This window comes from Choloepus didactylus, chromosome 13 (assembly GCF_015220235.1).
Source record: "Choloepus didactylus isolate mChoDid1 chromosome 13, mChoDid1.pri, whole genome shotgun sequence".
Lineage (NCBI taxonomy): Eukaryota > Metazoa > Chordata > Mammalia > Pilosa > Megalonychidae > Choloepus > Choloepus didactylus.
The window spans coordinates 65,790,558-65,800,971 of NC_051319.1; the positions used below are offsets into that span (position 1 = coordinate 65,790,558).

The 10,414-nt window shown below is 41.6% G+C and overlaps 1 pseudogene; it reads right to left on the minus strand.

Moving 5' to 3' along the window:
• Window positions 1–463: 463 nt before the first annotated feature.
• On the minus strand, window positions 464–6,978 carry LOC119507734 (annotated as a pseudogene).
• Between the last annotated feature and the right edge of the window lie 3,436 nt (window positions 6,979–10,414).

Genomic DNA, 10,414 nt, shown 5'->3' on the forward strand with positions numbered 1-10,414 from the left:
CCTTAAATGAAGGGCTAAGCTAGTATCAACATTTCATCATTTTCCTACTCTATCCTTGCAAATATGTAATAAAATAATGACTTTTTGGTGCTGGAAATAGGAAATACCTGATGTACAAGATTATTTTTCCTATAAAACATATCATCAGAGCTGAATTAAGGACAGGCCAGGGCGGTTATTGCCTAGGACACTATTCTGTAAGAGGTGTTTAAAAAGTAGTGGACCGCCAGCAACTTTGTGAGTGGGGCCTCAGAGGTGCTGCAGTCTCAGCTGACGCCTTGCCTGCATGCAGCTTGTGAGACCCTGGAGCAGAGGTCTCAGCTATGCCATCCCACAACTCCTGACCCACAGCCACATAATAATGAATGTGTGTTATTTCAAGCTGCTAAGTTTGTGGTTATATTATTATGCGGGGCTTGATAACTGATCCATGCCCCATAACCTCAGAAGTAGGATTCTTGGGTCAAGTTGCCACCCTGCTTGAAGGCAGGAAGACCGGGAAACCACTGTACTTTAGCACCACCAGAGCCTCTCTGACTTTACTTGCTTTGTAATCTGAGTTTCCAGGATGTAAATTATACAGCTAGAATGCAGGATACAGAGGACAGGAGGCAGAGACCGCACACTCAAAAGTCTCTCCTGATTAGCCACTGCATAGAAGGCAAGCTCTTCCACCTCGAGGTCCAGACAGATGCCCCTGACCCCATGTCTGTCAGTGCTGAGGACAGTTTCCTTCTCCATGTACCATGCGGAGAGCTGACTAGTCCCCTTCCCCTCTGCACTTCAGGAGTCCCTGGTCCTTCCCTGGATCTTGTCGCGGCTCATCTCCCAGGAAGCTACCCAGCTGCCCAGTGGCTCCAAGGCTGAGTGTCTACTTCCCAGTACATCCTCCCTAAAGACAGGGCCTGGGAACATAAGGCCTGGCAGGTTGCAAACCTCTGGTGACTCCAAGGATAGGGCTTTGAGAAGCGCAACACAGTCACTGTCTGGCCATCATTAAATGCCTCCAGGCTATAGGAGATGCCCCCCAGATCAAAGGTTGGATTGATGGCTCCTGGGAGAAAAACAAGAACACACCCACCAGTTTCTAATTGCCCAATGCTAAGAGGTCCTCAAATAACAAAAAAAAATTGAGCTTTGTATCTTTGATTGTAATGTTTGACTTAGACTAGTATTAATGTTGTATATTAAAAAAAAAAAAGTAGTGGAAATGTCGCAAGATGGAGAAACTTATTTACCAGGTTAGTTCTTAGGGAAGTATCTGTGGTGGACAAGACTTGGGGTGGCCAGACACCAAGGTCATTATGTTTGAGTGGGCCAGGCAGCTGGCAGGCCTAGGTTCTGCTGGTGGAGTCAGGAAGAGTGAATTGATAGACCCCCAAAGGAGATGCTGAGGGTCACCTACCATCCCCCTTCTCCTTTCTCCTACACAGAGCTCATACTCTTCACAATAAACATACAAATATTTAAAGAATACAATTTTTAAAGTTATTTTAGAATTATTAAGCTCTCAGGATGCCCACAATCTCTGTCTGGCCCTGATCACAAATCATTATGACAGTGAAGCTCTGTTTCTCCTCGATCCATCCATTGAAAGTGTTGAGCTCTTTAGAAGACTTTGCTCTTGTGGTACTCATTGTGATAGAATGTTCATGAATTCCTCATTCTTTATAGATAAAATTGTTAATTAAAAAAAAAATTTTTTAATGTGTTGAACTGGTTGCTAGCAAAGAGGTTTCCTTCCCTACATCTCCATCTCATTTTTTCTCAACTTCTTTCTCGTAGTGTGGTCAGTGCCTGGAGCCAGTCAAGTAACTGGATCTGGAGGGGCTTGCCCCCACCCTCACACCTGTTCCTGCACTGGGAAGAAGGAAGCACACACAGTCGGATTTGAGGATACTTTTTGAGAATTTATTTTCATTAGCTCCTGGTTAAAAAAAAAAAAAAAAAAAAAAAAGCCATCAAAGTATCAGCTCCTTTAGATAAAGAAGAGAAATTACAAAACAATTCTGTGTTCTGAGGAACTGTGACCTAGGAGGATGGCAATGAAATGAGTTTATGGTCTTGTTGCAATTCCGTGGCTACTTCAGAGCACTTTCATCTGTCCACTTGCATGTGATAATTCTCGGATCAGCCCTAATCCAAGCACAGTGGAATCTGGAGGGAATTTTAAATCAGCTGTTTCTGATTCCATTTCCTCATTTGTGAATTAGAAGTAATAATTTTAAAAACTGATGAATATTGAAAATTGAATGAGATACCAGGAAGTTTCTTCTAAGGTATAAACTGTTGGAGATAGGTTGGATGTTGGTGGTTGTTCTAGCTTGCAAATGCTGCCAGAATGCAAAACACCAGAGATGGATTGGCTTTTATAAAAGGAGGTTTATTTGGTTACACAGTTACAGTCTTAAGGCCATAAAGTGTCCAAGGAGATGGCCAATGGTGTCCAGAAAACCTCTGTTAGCTGGGAAGGCACGTGGCTGGCGTCTGCTCCAAAGTTCTGGTTTCAAAATGGCTTTCTCCCAGGACGTTCCTCTTTAGGCTGCAGTTCCTCAAAAATGTCACTCTTAGTTGCACTTGGGATATTTGTCCTCTCTCAACTTCTCCGGAGCAAGAGTCTGTTTTCAATGGCTGTTTTCAGATTGTCTCTCATCTGCAGCTCCTGTGCTCTCTTCCAAGTGTTCCTCTTGGCTGTAGCAAGCTCACTCCTTCTGTCTGAGCTTACACAGTGCTCCAGTAATTTAATTCAGATTCACCCTGAATGGGTGGGGCAACACCTCCAGGGAAATTATCCAGTTAGAGTCATCATCCTCAGTTGGATGGGGCATATCTCCATGGAAACACTCAAAGAATCACAATCTAATCAAAACTGATAGATCTGCCCACACAAGATTCCATCAAAGATAATGGCATTTGGGGGACATAATACATTCAAACTGGCACAGTGATGAACTGTTTTTACCATTTTTTGCTAAGTCTTGTTTCTCTGTAAGGGTCTGAACTTGTGTCTACATAGCCTAGGCTGTTTCATTGCTTGGTTTGGTTAGGATCATTACAAAAGCAAATACATGTGGATTGATGTAATCCAGAGTGTGACCAAGGCTTAGGCTGAGCATTTACCCCTTGGCATCACTGCTATCCCAGTGGCATGTGGAGTGAATGCTGAAATTCTCAATGTTGGAATTCATCTACAGGAGTGGTTCGTGTCATCTTCACTGTCATCATGGGCTGTGCCAGAATAGCATCATTTCAGCCAGCTTTACAAAATGAAATTAAGCAAAATGGGGTTACAAGCCAAGAAATGAGAACAGGTTAAAAATTTTTAGATTGCCTTCTTGGTTTTAAGGAAAACATATGGGGTTCCATGATAAAATTATGTTATTAAAGGGTGGCTCTGATATGATTAAACATTAAAATTACACATTCTATAATGTCTTTGTGTTTAGTCTTTAATCTATCCTGATGAGCTCATTGGTTCTAACAGTACAGCTTGCTGAGATTTGTGAATTAGAGCAAGGCTTTTACTGACCCTAATTTTTTAGGTTAATAGTAGTTTTTATGAGAGCTGGTCATTTGATACATTGTGGAGATAAACGAATCTACTTGCTCTGCCATCTCATACCAGTTACTCTTTATAAGGGATAATTTTCTCCTTAATTTTTCTCCAGAATGATACATGAGCCATAGCTCTAACCCTGTATGCATCTAATATGCATGCACATAGACTTTTAATATAATGACTTAATATGAAAATATATTTTCTTTCTGCCTTGGAAATTAGTACCTTCTTCTTTGCAATAGCAGCCTAAATGTTTATTATCCCTGCAGATTTCTTTTGATAGGGCTAAGTGTATGTATTAATTAACCTCCCTTGGATTATTTTATAAAAAACAAAATCACAAAATAGTAAAGTACAACATTTCTTTCCCATTGTTGAATGTCTGTCTTGTGACCTTCATAAAACTTCTTCAGAGTCAATGAGAAAAGGTGAAGATGTTCGTAAGCCTATAATTACTGGGTGTGACCATGTCTTAAATTCTTCAAGATGCCATCAGCAGAAATTTTTGAATCAAGTAACTATTTGCATCATTTATTCCCTTGTAATAACACTATTTTCTACAGAATAGCAAAGATTTTTATAAATATGAATACAGACTTATAAAGGGTCTGTAAAATTATCAGCTTCTCAAAATTTTATGAGGCTACAAAACATAATTTGACCCTGCCAGCCCCTTCTAGTTACTTTTGCCTCTGGCAACATGATTCAATTGGCCAAATGCAAATATCAAACAATAAACTTTACAGAATTTCAATCAACTGGTCAAAATTTATTGAGTACCTACCATGCACAAGGCATTTAAGGAATATTATGAAAATATAAAGCAATTGCTTTATAAGGGCCTCCAGAACTCTTTGTAATTCCTCAACTACCAAAAAATATTTAACACCCATGAAGTTAAAAAAATGGTGATGACGATTTCAGGCATTTCTCGAGTCCACTTAGGCTCCAGGTAGTTAGGCTTATTTCCATGGTTCTTCTCACAAACCTGGCTACCAAATCCACATGCAGATATAAACTCTCAGATGGTGGTCCCGGTACCAACATCAGTTTTCCTAGCAAAGCACTAGGATTCTGCAAAAGTATAAACATGTTTTAACATCAAAGGAGGTAAACCTGAGGTATGACCAGTTGAATGATGGTGACAGGGCTGACATCATCTAGTTGGAAAACAGGCACCTAAGAAACATGAGGTGTCACTCTTTCACTACAAACCTGACCACAGGTTGCTTCAATTGCATATTTCCCATTGCTTCACCTAAAATGTATTTCTAGCTGTCTTAACAACCATTGACATGGCACTACTCTTTAAGATGATGTAATGGTAGTGGGGAGGAGGGAAGGAGTTGGTAGGAATGCAAACACCCTCCCGAAGTGACCAGTCCAGCTCCCTGCCCCTCCAGGGCCATGGTGTGAGAGCATAGGTTGTGGAATCCTGAGTGGAGCAGTAGGCTTACTTATTCAGGATTTTGAAGAAGCAGAATAAGGGTGTGATAAAGATTAGGCCACAATGACCTACTTTTACCGCCAGCCATTAAAGCTCCTCAGTAGATTTTGAACACTGCACAGTAGAATGCTTTAGAACAAAGAGTGTGCAACATGAAATCTTGCACACAGAGAGACGTTTGAAGCTTAAAAAATACAGAAATACACAATGGCCTCTTGTTTAATTATAGTAATTATTCATCAGACTCCAGATGTTAAGGGAAAAAAAAAAACTTTATCTTTTTATGATTAGAAGCATGAATCCTTTCAAATGTGTGTGTCACTGAAATGGAATGTATCTAATCATCAACTTGCAGCTGAGAGAGTACCGAGTAAATAACTGAAGCCAATCTAGATCTTTATTAAAAGAATTTGTTTCCAAATGAGAGAAAGAAATACCTCTTCAAGGATTCCATTCAGAAGAAATAAGCCCTTCATTTTGGCCCTATAAAAAAGTCAAAAGTACTTAGGGCATTCTGGCAGCATCAGGACTTACTTTATAGTGTTCAATCTTCTGTCCTAAAGCCAGTGATGACTACGGACTTAGTGTGAGGCTGCTGAATTCTTTCCAAAGTAATTGAGAGGCCCAGAAAGCAAGGCCCTGCTGGTTATGCATGCCTGCAGGGAGGGAAAGGGCTCTCCCAGAAGACCAAAGGGGGAATTCATATCTGAAGACTAGTTCCTTAGGCCTTCCCACACCCCTGAAATTAAGGGGAATACAACAAACTTCTCTTTCTGCTGGAGCCCCAAGAAGAGATCTGTAAGATAATTTCTGGGTATGGTAGTGAGCTTCCAAGACAGCCCCCAGTGGTACCCACCTCCTGGTGTTCCCACTATTGTGTAGTCCCCTTCCACCCTGAATGGGGCTGAACTGTGTACCCAGGAGGATATTGTGGAAATGGATTTTATGGCCCAGGCCAGGCCAGGAAAAGCACTGCAGCTTCCTTCTTGCTGGAATCTGAAAGCGGCTTAGCTGGGTGATTCTAACTCAGGATCTCTCCTGAGGTTGCAGTCAAGACATCCGCTCCAGCTGTGGTCATCTGAAGGCTTGACCGAGGCTGGAGAATTCACCTCCCAGGTGACTGACTCATTACATGGAAAATTAGTGCTGGTGTGGGCAGGGGCCCTTAGTTCCTCAACATGTGATCTTTTCCACAGAGTAGTCTGGGTGTCTACTGTCCCTGTGGCTGGCTTCCCCCAGAACAAGTAATCCAAGAGAGAGACAGCAGGTGAGTGACTTTTGCAAGTACAAAAACTTTGATTTGCATTAAAACTGTCAGCTGGACATGAAAATAAAGTGCAAAACCATTCTGTGTACTGATGCAAATATTCTTTGCATTAGTTGATAGTGATATTTGAAAGGCTCCAAATTGGCTGGTGGCACACAAACACACACAAAACTGCTTTTTCTGGTAAATACGCTTTCTAAACAAACCTCTACCCGACCCCTGCCTGTATCTTTCAATATATTTCTAAGCAAACTCTTTGGCTTGCCATACGTTTATGAAATGACTAAAGAATACCATTACCTAACCTAGTTTTCTAACACCATCTTCCTAGCAGCTCAACTGGGAAAAATCAAAGCCTGTTTACTCACTGGCAGTCAGCTAATTGTGTGAAGTACCATGTTCCGTCTGATTTAAATGCACAGCCTCCCTTGTGTATTATCTATGCCACGTGCTTAGCTTGAAAATTTTTCCAAATCTCAAACATAAAGCTCTTCTAGCATACCAATGCCAGGGCTTTTATGCAAAGCCAGGGTTTGAACTTAGATTTTCAAATTAGGTTACTGAGTTTAAATTTTTCTATGTATGCATGAAGCAAATGTTTATAAAATGCAAGTTTTTTGCAAATTAGAATCCGCCTTTGCCTAAGGTGGGGTGATTGGCAGAGGAATATAATAATTATAACAGCAACAACTTACCAGGCACCATTTTAAGGGCTTTAGATATACTAAATCAATTCTCACAAACCTATAAGGTGCTCAGGCAACAGCTCAAGAGCCAGGAATTATAGGGGCAGCCTGAGAACTTGGGATCCTAACCGCTGACCCTTCTAGAGGAATTTTTCATGGATAATTTTGACATCATTGCTATTAGTTGTATTCATTACTATTTGTAGTCACCCACTCTGTTAGTTGCTGTGCCAGTTGCTATTGCTGCTACAAACTTGGTGACTTAAACAGCACACCTTCATTATCTACAGTTCCGTAGGATAGAACTGTGACATAGGTTTCATTGGGATAAAATCAAGGTGTTGGCAGGGCTGCATTCCTTTCTGGGGGAGTCTAGGGGAAAATACATTTCCTTGCCCTTTCCAGATTCTGGAGGCTGCCTGCCTGCCCTGGCTTGTGCCCCTTTGCTCCATTTTCAAAGCCATCAACATTTCATCTCTGTGCCTTTCTTCTGTAGTTACATCTTCCTCTGGCTCTGAACTCTTCTGCCTCCTTCTTCCCCTTCAAGGACCTCTGTGTTTTCACTGGGCCGGCCAGGAAAATCGAGAATCATCTCCCTATTTTAAGGTCGTCTGACTAACAACCTCAATTCTAACCGCACCCTAATTCTCCTTTACATGTAGGATAGCTGAGTCACAGGTCCCAGGGATTAGTATGTGGACATCTTTGGGGGCCATTATTCTCCCTATCGTACCCCCTAATGCTAAGTAAGGAACCAAAAATTCAAGCAGATTTAAAGTGCTGGAAGTTGGAATGACGAATAAGAGGAGAAAAAGAGAGGTGAGTGGGTGGGTGAGGAAAACAATTGCTAACAGAAATTATCCTGTGTGGATGAGGGAAAGCAGAATCTGAGAGCCACCTCCCAAGTTCTGTCATATGCCCATTTCTTGTAGAATTTCACCATTCATTCATTGAGAGTGAATGGAACCAAACTCCAGTTCCACACTCAATCATTGTTTTGCTAATTTGGATGCTGTTCACTTAAACCATTATACCTAGGACAATTGCCTTAATGCCCAAAGTCCTCACCAAGGTTTCTGCAAACTGCCAAGACTGACTCATTGATCTCAAGGCCTCCACTGTACAGGGCTTCTGCTTCCCAGGACTGTGGTCTGCACTGTGTTTTCCCAGATGGGAAACTCAGGCTTCCTCTCCCAAAGCTGCAGCATCGATGCACTTCTGAAAGAGAAGGAAGGGGATGCAAGGCACCCAGAGGAATGATAAATTGCAGCAGCTGATTAGACTCCAAAGGGACCCAGGGCATCAGAGATCTTAGGCCACCCACCAAGGGATTCTGGCATTAATCCACACCATCTCTTTAAAAAGCTCCTTTCCACTCATCAATGCCCCTCCCTTTAAGAAACTAAAAAAAAAAATCAATTATCCTACTTGTCTTATGCAGAGCATCTTCTCCCTTCCTCTTATGTCTTAATACAAGCTTATCAAGGTGTTTCCTAAGACTGCGAAGAGAAACTCTAGTGCCAACTATGAAAGTAGTTAATTGTTTCCATCATATAGGCACAGAAGTATAGGACGTGTTTGGGTAGACTTGGGAAATGAGACACAGACCTTGTTGTCCAGGAAGTCAGACATCACTGCTGCTAGGGGAGTTAGCATCGCTCCCCTGGCAACTTTGCATAGTAAAGGAGCCAGAAGCCTTCTGGGAGAAAGTGCTGGAACCCTGTCCTTCTCCCATGGGAATGCAAAGTATAACAGTGTACTCCTTGGAACTAACAGAGGCCAATTTACAAGAATGAACAAGGGCCCCCTTCCTTCCCCTTCTTTCCCCTACCTAAGTCCCTGCCTCCACTCTAGGAGGGATTCCTTGGGCCACCCTGCTGAGATCCAGTCAACACAAGACCTAACTTACCAGAGGGGAGGTTCTTGACATGGGCTGAGCGGCTCTCATCTCAACCACCCAGGTGACGTGTTGAGGAAGACAGCTCACCCAGGAGGGGGAGAACACATTCTCTAAAGAGGCTGGGCATGTAGGAAGGTTGTTTCACAAGGGAATGCATGACAGAGGGCACAAGGAGGATGAACGAGGGAACATAACATAGAAATTGGGAAGAATCATGGTGTAGGAAATTGCCAACTAATAAATGGATAAAAAATATAAAATCATAGAGGATGCAAGATCAGGAAGGACAAATGTGGACTTGCATCTTAGGTGAGGTGCCACTTTAGAAATAGAAAGGAGACCCTATTAATTATTATGCCATGAACAACTGTAAACCAGACTATCCTAGGTAAGCTGGAAAGTATAGTTCATCCTAATTTTAGATGGCAGCTAGGGATTGTGGTAATCAGAGGCTGCTTACAAAGGCTGCCAGTTTCAGCACTATTCATTCTGGTTCCCAAGCTGTGTCCTGGATTGTGTTTGGCCCCATCTCAATGACAGCCGTAGTCAGATTGGTTTAGAGGGCCCTGTCCCAGGCAGCTCATGTCTGATGGGTGTATCTCAGTCATCTTTCTTTATAATCTTTAAGAATTAGAAATTTAAGATTACCCTGTTGGAATGTGGTTCTTCAAGGGAAGAAAGCTGATAGTACTCAGCAAGTATTCAATCAGCCTGCCGCACCTCCACCGTGCTGGCATAAATAGACTAGAGAGACAGATGAACATAAACAGTCCCAAAAAATGCATATGGCACTGTATACATAATCCTGATCTAGAAGTGATGGTCGTAAAGAGAAGAAAAATGCTTCTTAACTACTCTTATAGTAGATGCAGCATAAATGTGGTTTGGGGAAATAAGAGAGATGTAGAAAGAACCCTGGATAGGAATCAAAAGACCAGGATTTAGTCATGGGTAACTGGCAATGTGACAGACAACAACAACAATAATAATAGCAAACATTACTAAGCACTTACTATTAACCTATTTAACCCTCCAAAGAGCCCTGAGAAGAAGATACTCTTTTTACCCTCTTTTAATAGAAAAGGAAGAGAGGTTTAGTAACCCATCCAAGGTCACACAGCTATTTTGAGCAAAAAGGCAATCCTGGGTAGTCAGGCTCCTGAGTTTATGGTCTTAACTTTAGCCTGTTCATTTGTAAAAACAGGTGATTAGATTAGAAGATGTCTAGACCCCTTTCGTCTGTTACTGTTCATAACTCTCTCTGGATTTAAGCGAAAGTACTTAGATTTGGTACATGTAAAAAGAATCTAATTTTCACGGTCTTATTTACATGTTATATTTAACATAAAGCCTGGATTTTCCTTACAACATAGATGTTGCTCAGAATTCATTTTACAGGAGACCAAGAAGATTAGCTGTTGGGAAAATGTGATTATTATTTGTCTTTAATGGTAGCTATTTTAAAGTCAAGTGTGAACAAAAATAGCAACACTCCAGTGGTATTAGAGTCTTAACACACACACACACGCACACACACACACACACAGTCCTTTCA